The following is a 12,831-nucleotide window of genomic DNA, read 5'->3' as shown; positions in this document are numbered from 1 at the left end:
GCAAGTTACATAGTTGTTTTCTTACAGGATCTTTTTTCTGGGCCTGACTCTTAAATTGGGCGGGATCATGGAGCTCCTGTCTTAAAGTGTCCATTTTGTAAGTGGCTGCTGTGTTTGCTACATCTCTTCCAGCAGGCTATATTTTTGTTTCCTGTTATATTCCCCTTTTCCCTATTGTTGTTCTTGAGGGGAATGACACATTCTCACAGCTGGGTATGTGCAAAAGAGTCTAGCAGCCAAGGTATGTGGCTTAAGTGGTTTTATTTCGCTTTCAGTTTTATAAGAAGAATTATTAAATGCACATGTTTTCCTTTATTTGTAATAGGTCAAACTAACTTAGCAAAGTTCATACACATCTGCTTAGAACATTATTGTAAACACAGTAGAAATCAGAGTTCAATTCTGTGACTAATAAAGGATCAAATATTTGTAATGAATTTAAGAAAGGGTGAGAGTTCAAGACTTTTACTTGCTGTTGTCTTTTATATAGCTGTATTAACTATCTAGTGGTCTATTATAGTAATTTACCCTGCCATGAAATAAGGAGAAACTGGCAAAGAGAGTTTAGTCTAAGTCCTGCTGATTTTGTTGCTATAGTTAATCAGTTGAACGGTAGCCTCTCAGAAAGCCAAAGAATTCAGTTTTACTCCCAATAGTGACATCATCTAGTATCTGTGCAGTCTATTATGCAGGTAAATGCTGAACGTTAGAGTCAGTGGAACCCGTACATTGCTACATAAAAATAATCTTGAATTGCAGACCTGTATATGGGATTTTAAAATGTCGTCTCTAAACTAAGGGAGAACATAAAATTCTCTGATTTACGTAAAATGCTAAATCTGGATTTACGTAGAATGCTTGCTATGGAAGGGTAGAAATACCAAACTCAGCATAGCATTTGCAAGAAACTCTGAATGAAGGCTATGCTACACTTGGATTAAAGACTTCAATATCAGTGAAGTTACACTGAATGGGATGAATTTGGCCCACACTTTATATTTAAAGGCTTCTCAAAATTTCTCTTTAGAAACCATATTGTGTGGGGTGTATACAATTCACACAAACATTACATATTGAAACTTCCAACTGCTTTGTATGTATACAATGTAATATAAACAAGTTAATTATTTCTTAATGTAGTCAAGATACTGTAGAACAGCCCATAATTTATCTTCTGATATACTGTATTAAATACAAGTTAGTGACTTGACAGGCAAAAATGGATTTAATTTTACAGTATACTGAAATGATGAATGTTTGCTTTATATTCCAGAAAATGTCTAAAGTTGTTCCCTTAGGTTACAGGTCCCAGTCTTTGCACAAGTGGGTCCATTAAAATTTGACTTAAGTTAAAACATAAGCACTGAAAATGAGGAGTACAAGAAAAATATAGGGAATTATATCTGCAACTATTCTGGGTCACCACTCAGCTGAATACATTTTTTCATCTGTTTTTTGTTTATACCTAAAGAATCAAGTGGACAATAAAACAATGCTAGTTTTCTTGATGAGAATGCTAAAAAATCACCCCTGTTCAATACATGATGATATTGTAATGATAAATGCTGACAGCAGCTCCACCAACATATGGTGCTGTATCTTTTTCTTAGTGTAACTTGTCTCATAGGCATCGACTCCGTGGATGTTCTGGGTTGGAGCACCCACGGAAAAATTGATAGTGGGTGCTCAGCACCTAAAGGCAGCCCTGTAGATCGATGCCTCCCTTCCTCTCCCTTCCTTTCTGATCCGCCATGGATTAGCTGTTAAGTGGCGTGCAGGAGGTGCTGTGTGGGAGGGGGACGAGCGGGGGCAGGAGGAGGTTGGGGAGAGGCGGGGAATAGTTAGGGTTGGGGCAGAGTGAGGATGGGAAGGAGTGGAGTAGGGGAGGCCTGGGCCAGAGTGGGGGCGGGAAGAGGCCAGCAGGGTGGGGGTTGGAGAAAGTGGTGGAGTGGGGGTAGGGCTTGGGTGGAGTAGGGGTTGAGCACTCCCCAGGATTGGCGTAATTCGGTGTCTGTGAGTTGTCTTGTATATTTGTTAGTGATCTGACCTGCAGAAAGATCAGTTCTGCCTGTGTGTGCTGGAGTTGGTATTTGCAGTGTTCCAGTAAATCTCTGAGAGTCTATAAGAGTATTACAACTGGTGACAGCAGCTTCAAGATGAAAAAAAGCACTTTTGCCAGAAAAGAAATCTTGTCATGGAGATCAGACTGGAATTTGTGAGTACTTGTCAGATTTTGAGCTGTTGTTCTCTGTGAAGTGGACTAATGAGAAAGCAGCAGGGATGGCCTTATGGGTGGGTGATTTGGGCAACTGCCCAGGGTACCATGGTCGGGGGGGGCACCGTGGTCAAGAGGCAAGGGGTGGGGTGGGCCTGGGGTGTGAAGCTGTGGAAGGGAGCTTGGTCAATGGATGTGGGGGAAGAAGCAGGGGGGGCTGGGGGAGGCAGAGGAGGCCAGGGACAGTGGGGTGGGGAGGCAGCAGGGACCAGGGGCCATGAGGGGTGGATGAAGAGCCTGGGGAGGCAGCAGGGGCTGGGGGCACCAAAATTCAATTTCACCCAGGGCACCATTTCCCCTAAGCCTGGCCTGGAAAGCAGCACAATACCTGGCAGTGTTGTCAAAGCATTTTAATGGTAGCTTCTCAGTACAGATCATGGTTCTTATAGACAGTTATGCAAACACATATTATAGGACAGCGATGCGGGAGGATAGAGCCTTTTGAACCGGCAGAAGGAATGGCAAACCACAAGGCAGCAGAGAGGGGAACCCCCCGTAGTTATTTGTGTGCGTTGCAGAAACTGTTCAATAGGGCTTTCCCTGTGCCACCCTGGCTGGGAGATGCTTTGAGTGAAGCAGAACCTGTTGTGCTGGATCAGGACCTGGCAATGAAGAGAGAAATCTATGCCCAGTGGCCAGCCATGAGAGAATCCTATATACAAAGTCAGTCTATAAATAGTTTGAAAGGGGCACTTTATAACCTGCTGGTGGAGGAAGCAGGATGAACTTTATGCTTGATAAACCTATGGACCAGATTGTACACAGAGTTACAAATTTGGAAGAAGAAATTGTTGTTTCCTTAAAGGAACCAGCTATTAAAGGAGTCACCCCGAGGCTGGGAATTATACCAGATGCAGCACTTCAAGAAAATGATTACTAGTAGTGTGCACACACAAACACACACACACACACACACACACACACACACACACACACACACACACACAAACCCCAAGGAGGCCCAAGTACAAGCTATACACAAGTGTCCTGTAGGTCAGAAGAGAGAGACTACTTCCTGAGTGGGTTGCAGGCCTGATGACATTTGCAGGTTGTGTGGAGGTAAAAGCCATTGGAGGCAGAATTGCTCAAGCAGAGGGCAGCCACACCCGGGAAACCAGAAGTTGTTGTTGTAGTAGGGCCACCATCAGCCTCTATTAAAATGGCCCACGTGAAGAGCTAACCAGATACCTGTTACTTTGTTTGGAGACACCGATGGCTGGAAAACAACGGTGCTGCTGGGACTCAAGATATGAAATAGGTCTGATCCATGGAGAGCACCAAGAGTTGAAGATGAAGAAAACTTGTACTTCAGGAGGTTAACTGGTGACTATTAATCATCAGCCACTGCAGATGAGAGGAGAAATCCAGTTCCCATGGAACTTGAGTTCTCTGCATACTAAATGAACTTTTTGTTGTGGTGACCAATATTTATGGTGTCTTTGTATTGGGAGTGGATTTCATCTGAACTCCTGGGATGTTAATAGAACACACTTGTCCATGGACTATACTATACTATACTCAGATGCTGGATGCATCTGTGCAACTTTTGGGGTCTTACAGGTCCCTTTATCCTGCCCAAGGGGTGACAGAGGGACTGCTGCCTGTGATGGGTCTGAATAAAGTTTGTGGTGAAACCAGGTCATCATGAAGTCATGAACTTAAGAGAAAAAGACTGCTACGAAATCTGTAGGAGTGTTTGAAGCTACAAGTATCCAGTCAGGAGTGCAGTTTAGAAGATCTCTGTTTCAAAGGGGGAGTATTGGGGAAGAGCAATGAAAATGATGGACCAGGAAGTGTAGCTAGGGAAGAATCAGACTATGGGGACTATGTACAATGTTGCTGCTGTCTTAAAGCACCTCGCAGGGACAGAGATGAAGTGCTGTGATGCAGCCCAGTCAGTAAAACAGACAGTTGACTTGACAGAGCAGCTGTAGAATGGGAATCAATTAGAATAGCTGCTCTTATGATTTGTTAATAGTGTTCTGCAAGAATAATAAAGAATTTAGGAGATATGATTCAGTGCCACTTTGGATTAGGTTTAAACCAGGGAGTGTTCCTCTGAGGCAGCCCAGACATTGGATTCTCTTGGTGTATCAGATCACAGTGAAAGCAAAGCTAAATTGCACGCTGGCAGGTGGCATGATTGAACATTCTGCATTCCATTGGGCATCCCAAATTGTAGCTGTGAAAAAGGCTTATGGAGACTTGAGAATGTGCATTGGCTATAGGAAATTTTTTTCACAGACATTTCAGGATAGCTACCCACTTCCCTAAGTAGCAGGCTGTAATGGGATGGAGTTCACCCTGGAATGTGGTCAGGTGCATTGCTGCAGGTGAGCCCCTGCCTCAGTTTCCATTAATGGGCTTTTAATAAGTTCAATGAGCTTCTTGTATAGTGAACAGTGCTCCTTCAGGAGTCTATTTTATTTAACCAAAGGATCAATAGACATCCAAGCAAGTCCTGATTCCCAGTGTCCTAGTTGGTAGAGGGGTGAGTTAATATTAGTCTGTCTTCCCCTCCTAACTTTATCGGTCTCCTCTGTCCAGGCTCTTTACCAGAAAGGCCCTCTTGACCTGGGGCCCTCTCCTGGAGTCAGGCACCCTGCCATCATCTGTGGAAGAGTTCTTTCTCTGGACTCAGAGCCCATGCAGTGGTCAAACAGCAGCTTTTCTTGTGTAGTTCCCCAGTGACTTGGACCTTTTGCTGCTTTCTGGTAAGGTTGTTATGCTGGAACTGGGTGTTCCTGGGCTTTGGTAAGGTCCTTTCACTGGGACTGGGACTTATTGGGCTTTGCCACTCATAGCCCTTTGGTGCCTTCATTCAGGAGCACTTCCTCTAGGTCCCCTTTTCCGGAGAGCTCTCTAACCAGCTCCCCTTGAGAAGTCCCTCTCCTCAAGATTCTCTTGGTCTGTTCTGGGGCTTCTTGATAGAACCCTCATAAGCCTTATTAGACCCAGGTGCTCCTTCCCTAGTTAACTGCAGCCCAGCTCTTTAAGCAACTAATTATCCACAGATCAACCCAGGTTGGCTCATTTTCCTTAAGGGAGTCTGTCAGAGGTAGGCTGGATTTCTGACTCCCTCCCCCATGACAAAAATACATTGGATAAAATGTCAGGAGCAAAATATTTCAGTAGTTTTGATTTGGTATCTGGATACCATCAGATTAAAGTGGTACCTGCAGACTGAGAAAACACTGCCTTTGTATGACACCCTACAGGCTGCTTTAATTCTGCGAAATGCTTTTCAGACCATGATGTTTCTAACCCAAGTTTTGAAAATTGAAGACATCCTCACATACCTTCATTTGTCTCCATGAAGCATGGGACAAATATCTGGTAGGAATGGAAAGGATTCTAGAGCTTTTTAAGGAGTCAGGGTTTAAACTTGCAGGAAACAAATGTGAGTTTATGAGAGGTTACATCACCTTCCTAGGACATATAGTCATTGAGAATGGGTTGAAGCCCCAACGTCAGAAAATGAATGTTCTGAAGGACCGGAAGGTTCTTACAAACCTGGAGGAGGTACAGCGGTTTATAGTCCTCTGCAGACTCTGCAGGAGATTTGTAAACCATTTCACAGAGTAGATAGCACCATTTACCAGCTAATTAAAACATACACACAAAAAGCATTTGAGGCACTGAAGGAAGGAGTTCTAAACCATGCTTTGCTTAAATTCCCAGATCCATCCCATCTATTCTTGGTAACTTGTGATGCCTCAAGTGTTGTTGGATTTGCACTTGAAGAAATGGATGGGCTTGGAAACCAAGATTTCAGCTACAGAACTAAGTGTGCCTGGCTAGTGTGGAGGTACTCAAGGCCCATTGTTCCTATATACTAGGTAATGAATTCACAGTGTACACAGACCATACTGCCCTTATGAAGCATAACCCAGAAGGATTCCTGTGGAGATGGATTCACAAACCGTCTGAATATACATTCATAAATCACCATTAACCTGGAAAGCAAAATGTGATTGCAGATACTCTCAGCCAGATGAGGGCAGTGAGAATAAATTCAGCCTGGACTTGTGAGGACATCTGGCAAGAACAGTCTAAGGACCCTGAATTATGTTAGATGTGCCAAAAGATCTACCCAGGGACACCCAGAATGGGGAGGTTCAACACAGTACAAAGAAAAGGAGTACTTGTGGCACCTTCAAGACTATCAAATTTATTTGAGCATAAGCTTTCGTGAACTACAGCTCACTTCATTGGATGCATTCAGTGGAAAATACAGTGGGGAGATTTATATATACACACAGAGAACATGAAACAATGGGGATTATCATACACAATGTAAGGAGAGTGATCACTTAAGATGAGCTATTACCAGCAGGAAGGGAAGGTGGGGGGAAGGAAGAAAATCTTTTGTGGTGATAATCAAGGTGGGCCATTTCCAGCAGTTGACAAGAATGTCTGAGGAACAGTGGGGTGTGGGGGGGAAATAACACGGGGAAATAGTTTTACTTTGTGGAATGACCCATCCACTCCCAGTCTCTATTCAAGCCTAAGTTAATTGTATCCAATTTGCAAATTAATTCCAATTCAGTAGTCTCTCGTTGGAGTCTGTTTTTGAAGTTTTTTTGTTGAATAATAGCCACTCTCAGGTCTGTAATTGAGTGACCAGAGAGATTAAAGTGTTCTCCGACTGGTTTTTGAATGTTATAATTCTTGACGTCTGATTTGTGTCCATTTATTCTTTTACTTAGAGACTGTCCAGTTTGGCCAATGTACATGGCAGAGGGGCATTGCTGGAACATGATGGCATATATCACATTGGTAGATGCGCAGGTGAACGAGCCTCTGATAGTGTGGCTGATGTGATTAGGCCCTGTGATGGTGTCCCCTGAATAGATATGTGGACACAGTTGGCAACGGGCTTTGTTGCAAGGATAGGTTCCTGGGTTAGTGGTTCTGTTGTGTGTTGTGTGGTTGCTGGTGAGTATTTGCTTCAGGTTGGGGGGCTGTCTGTAAGCAAGGACTGGCCTGTCTCCCAAGATCTGTGAGAGTGATGGGTCATCCTTCAGGATAGGTTGTAGATCCTTGATGATGCCCCAATCTAGTAAACCCTGGGAATTCATTCACATTAACTTGAAAAACCTGCTGTAAGAAACACCAGCTGGAAATTGGTATCTGACAGTGGATTACATCTTCTCAAAGTATATGGTGGTGGAACCACTGAAGGATAAAAGGACTAAGACAATTATAGCTGCATTCATGAGACATGTACTGTTCAAGCTTGTCCTACCAAGCTACATCTACAGTGATTGGGGAAGAAATTTGAATCATGAGGTTTGCTGACAACTCCAGATAACTAAGGTGAGGTCCACTGCAAGTAATGGAGAATTTGAGAGAGTAAACTTCACCATTGGTTCAATGATTAGAGTCTTAGTCAGTGAAGACCAACAAGACTGGGATACGCAGATCTTTTTGTCATCTCTGCATGTAACGCAATTCAGCACTCAACTATGAGATTATTTTTGGACTCCACAAAACCATGTTTCCCCATGACTTGAAGTTCATGCAACAAGAACCTGCAAGGCCCCCTGCACCTACACATGTGGGTGACATAGGGATTCTTATATCAGTGATCTGAGGACAGCACTCCAGAAGATGAAGGAACAAATGACATGGAAGTGAACATGACTGCCACAAGATCCCAGAGAAAAGGGAATAATGTGCCCATTTAGGATGGAGAAAAATAAAACTGGAAAAAAAGCAGCTTGGAAAAAATCCCAAACCTTCTTGGGAGGGGGCTTTATGCTGTGATTAAGAAACTAAAACAACTTACCCTTGCTGATTCAAAAAAGCAAAAGCTTGCTCCTTTGTAGTTCATTGAGAAGAGATTAATTGAAATAATGGGGAGAGCAAACACTGAGGATGATTAACAACTATACCAGAGGGATGCAGAAGAAGAGTTGGAAGTATGTCAGCAGGTTCTTGTGGTTCATTGTGGGAGAGCAGTTGTGGAGGAAAAATTGCTAGTGTATTCTTAGGACCTCAAACCCCTACCATCTTCTCCAGACAGTCTGTCCACAACAGATATTCCTAATCTGGAGAATATGAACCTGCATTTACTGGTAATCTAGATCCAACTATGAGTAATAGCTTCATGACTGAATATAGGATTTGAGGAGGCAGAACAACAAGCAAACATCTGTGGATGGCAGACTACCTGGATTCCTAGATTTACTGTTTAAATTCTTATTTAACTAGAGGTGTGGTGGGGGGAGTTGTAATTATCAGTGCATGCAGCACTTCCTCCAACTGATGATGATGTACCTTTATCTCAGTGTTAAACTGTTGTCTTTTATGTTACATTGTTGATCTGACTTGGGGGATTAGCAGGTGGTTCAGCCCTTCCTATATGTGCTGCAGTTCGTACTTGCACTGTTTCAATAAATCTGTGATTCTATAAGCAAATATTACAATCTCTCAAGGTAATGGAAGGTCTTTGGTCTGAACCAGTACCGAGACCTCCAGTTCTGAATTTCATTGTGATGGTATATTGACTGAAGCCATCTAGGTCTGCTGACTAAATAGAACTAAATTGTAAACCGTAGTCCTTTGCTTTGATTTGTGTTTGAGGATGGCCTGATTTCTATGGGTTCTGTCAGACCTTTCATTTGTATTAACATCAATGTTTTTACTGAATTTGGCTTTGGTGTGATACAAATAACACAGAGACTTTTCCTTCTCCCTTATTTATTTTACAGAACTATAAGCATGTGACCATATACAGTTCATATTGTCCAAAAAAATGGCTTGAAGCCACCAGAAAAGCATCAGACTGTTCTCTGTAATCAAAAGACCTAAAACTTTTTAATGCTTGTCTGCTTCCATGGGTTTGAAAGGCTTTTACCGCATAACCACAATGTAGATTAACAGGAAGATTCAATTGCTGAGGTAGACAGATTACTTCAGTATTTAACTCTTGCAACCAGCAAAATGTCAATTTTAAATTACCTAGCTCAGCTGATTAAGTCCATTGCAAAGAACTAGCAGCATTTCCTTGGAAAAGCATGGACTTCATCAATAAACTTACTGATCTTTATGGTAAAACTCAAAAGGGAATTATCTTCTGAGCAAATGAGGCAATTAATCTCTGTTTCCATCCCTTCATATGGAGACTGACTGTAGTGAAAAAACCCTTTAAAAACAATAAAAGGGCTGCTCCCTGAGTGCCCATATTAAAATTTATAGCATATTGTCCTCACAAAGACATTTCATGGTGAAATGTGTCTTTTGATCGTTAACCTTTGGGAATTGCAAAAGCCACAAACTATGCATCTGTATATACCACTGTTCTGGGAAAGAAGAACATCAATACACTGAAGAAGAAATATACTGTAGTACAGTATCTGTAGATTATTATCCAAGCCAGATCCTAAAAGTATGAATTGAGAATGCTAACAAATGTGACAGCTTAACAACAACTGCATTCCATTTAAATTGATTTGTCTCTGGTAGAGGACAGATATATTGTTTTTAGACACATCGATGTTGTTCAAAGAAAATCAGTTCCAAGTTGAAAGAAATTTTAAATACAGGAAGGACTCAGTCATTAGACAATGAGCATATGTCTGAATGATCTAAGTATGTCCTGCGGAAGGGAATAATTTGTGTGAAGAGTAGCAGAATTCTTAGATCTGAAACTTTTTAGATCTGAAAAGTTCCTTGTTAGAAGGGGTTCATATATGTTTTTATTTTTGTAAACAATCCAACGGAATTATTTTCTCAGAAGCTAAGGCAATTCTTTGGCAAACAAAACATTAGAAGGTAGATTCTTGGTCTGATTCAGAGTAAATGATTAATTTATTTAGACAGAATTAAATTTATAGGATCAATTCAGATGTGGTGTGAGTAGTTACAACTCCCCTGAAGTCAGTGGAGTTGCACTGACTTATGCCAGATCTGCAATTGGACTGTGAAAAGGAAAGACTATTTACAAACCAGGAAAGTCTAAGAGATGCCCTAGATAACTGCCAGAATTTATAGTAATGATCCCTTCTGTCATAGTACTGTATCTTTGTAGTCTTCTCTTGATGAGCATTTAATTCCCATTAACATAAATGGCATTAAGAGAGAATAAAACATTAATTACACAGATGCCACTTGTTTCATGGATTGGAAACAGTCCATTTTCAAATACTGAGAGAGCAACATTTGCCATGCCAGTTGCTCAGAGTTTATTTACCTTATCTCAAGTTTTCATTCAGACATGAATGATCTCAAACATCAATAAAACAATCAACAGGTGACTAAACAATGTACAAAATATTAAAACAAATGGAAACATATTATGTGCTATCAGGATTCATGCTGCTTCTGTGCTCATGCTGTCTTTTCTCCAGTACAGTTTTGAAGAAACCCTTGAAATTATGTCTTCTGTAATTCTATACAGTAGTTTTGAGTAAAATTTTAAGAAAGTTTTCCAAAATGCTTTGTTATTGAAAAATTCCCTTTTTAGAAAGCAAATTAGTGAGAAAACTGGTTGGGTTTTTTTTTTAAGTTTTTACCACTTTTTGGTGCATTTTCGGATAACACTTTTCTAGCTTTTTATCAAAACATTACGATGGTTATTGTTTTTTCTAAAATTTATTTTATTAAAAATGAGAATTGTTGGAAAAACAAAAATTGGTCCATTTTAAACATGGCAAAATGTAAACATTCAAACTTTCAGTACAGTGTAGTGTTTTCAAATTTCATAACAAGAATACAAGATGTCCTATAATAGGCTCAAGTGGAATGTAGTCAGATTAATACAGAGAAGAATACAGAGAGGAATGTTTTATATGTCACACAACCCAGCTGATCTGGATACCAGAGAAGTGATTGCAGCTTGATCTACTCCCCCGTAACTCTCAAATATTCTTCCTCTATATCCTGCTTAGGACAAAAAAATTCCCTACCACAGTTGATATTACTGTAGGTTTTACTCCAGATATCTCACCTTACCTAAATAATACGTTAAAGATATCTGCAGCTAAGCTATTATTACATAACCTATCTGTGACAATGCAATTCTTATAGACCTAACCATTAATCAATGGTTCGATTTTTCCATCAATCACAGAACACATCTGATAGTAAACATCCCTTCTCAGTCACCAGTGGTTCCTCTCTGGACATCTGAATACAATTATCTATTGGTCAAAGGGGTCAGAGTAAAAGTTCATGCATATTCCTTCATTTGGTCACCCACTTAGGTTCAAGCTAAGTACAAAAAATTTTCAGTTTGATAGGTACAGAGAATTAGAGTTGTAAGTAAAAAACACTCTGGCTTATACACACACAGGATTTTGGTTACTATATCTATATAAAATGATTGTAGATATTTTAATATTTACTAAGGCTTTTTAAAGTAGTTCTAGAGTTGTATATTTTTACTATTATCAACTAGCATTCATCATATACAAGAAAAAAATCCAATTATATTATCAAATACATGTGTAATTATCTACTTTAATAATTACCCCATTGTCACAAGATTCTGACACAATCAGGTGTTCTTAGTGGATGGTCCTTGTCTCTAGAATTTGCTTCCCTTTTGGTTCAACATAGTTCCAGTCTATTCAACTGAAAGACATATTCACTCTGTGAGAGTGACTTGAGAAGAAAGTACAATTTGATTGGCAGAGCAGTATGTTCAGTTGGAAAGGTCTTGTAAGTGTGTTATTTTTTGTTATTGTTATATTTTGTTATTGGGCAATTGTTTTATTGGATTTTTTTAAAAATGTTATGGTTTTTTCATGAACATTAGAGAGATCCTAATAGCTGCATTGTATACATTGAAAACATCAACAAAACTAAACAGTTTTCCGTCCATGAATACATGTTGTAGTTTACTGGAAGCTGCCTCTGTAAACAAGGAGTTGCAACAAGCAAGCAGAATACACAAAATGGATGGTAGTTTCCAAAAGAGTTTAATGTCCTTTCAAGTGATCTTCCAAGGAAACTTCTCTTCTGTGAATCCAATATAAGCCTTCTCTTCTGTGTATCATTTGAATGATGCCTTCATTTTTTAAGTCAAATTCAATTTCTTCATAAAAATTCAGTTGCTTTGGTGATTTGAAATGAAACAGTGCTTGAAAATGTACCTTTTTCAGAAGTTTGCTCAAACAGTGAATTCTAGCTATGTCTGCACATTGATTTTTCTGTCTTTGCTACCTGCACTGTCTCTTGCACATTCTTTCTAATCCAAACTTCCACTTCAACAAGAGTTGTGTGCTGAAGAACTGCAAATCAAACCATTTTTTGGTGTTGATTACATTCCTGAACCTGTTGGATTTAGAGAGGTAACCATGGAATTCAGGGAGATTGATTCAAAAGTTCACATTAGTGGTGCAATAACTGTCAAAATGAACTTGCCTGGGTGACATCTGTGCACTCTGTTCCCACCTGTTCTGATTTACTTGAGATTGCTCTGATAGGCTGGTCTTTTTCCAGCTACAAATAAAAAGCTTTGATAAGAAAGAGTTGACAGCATTAAAATCATTGGAACCATAGACACCAGGAAATCTATTCTTCTCACAATCTCTGCAATTCTCATTAAA

This window comes from Dermochelys coriacea, chromosome 2, assembly GCF_009764565.3.
Source record: "Dermochelys coriacea isolate rDerCor1 chromosome 2, rDerCor1.pri.v4, whole genome shotgun sequence".
Classification (NCBI taxonomy): Eukaryota; Metazoa; Chordata; order Testudines; family Dermochelyidae; genus Dermochelys; species Dermochelys coriacea.
The sequence above is the reverse complement of the archived record's forward strand: the minus strand, read 5'-3'. Positions refer to the sequence as shown.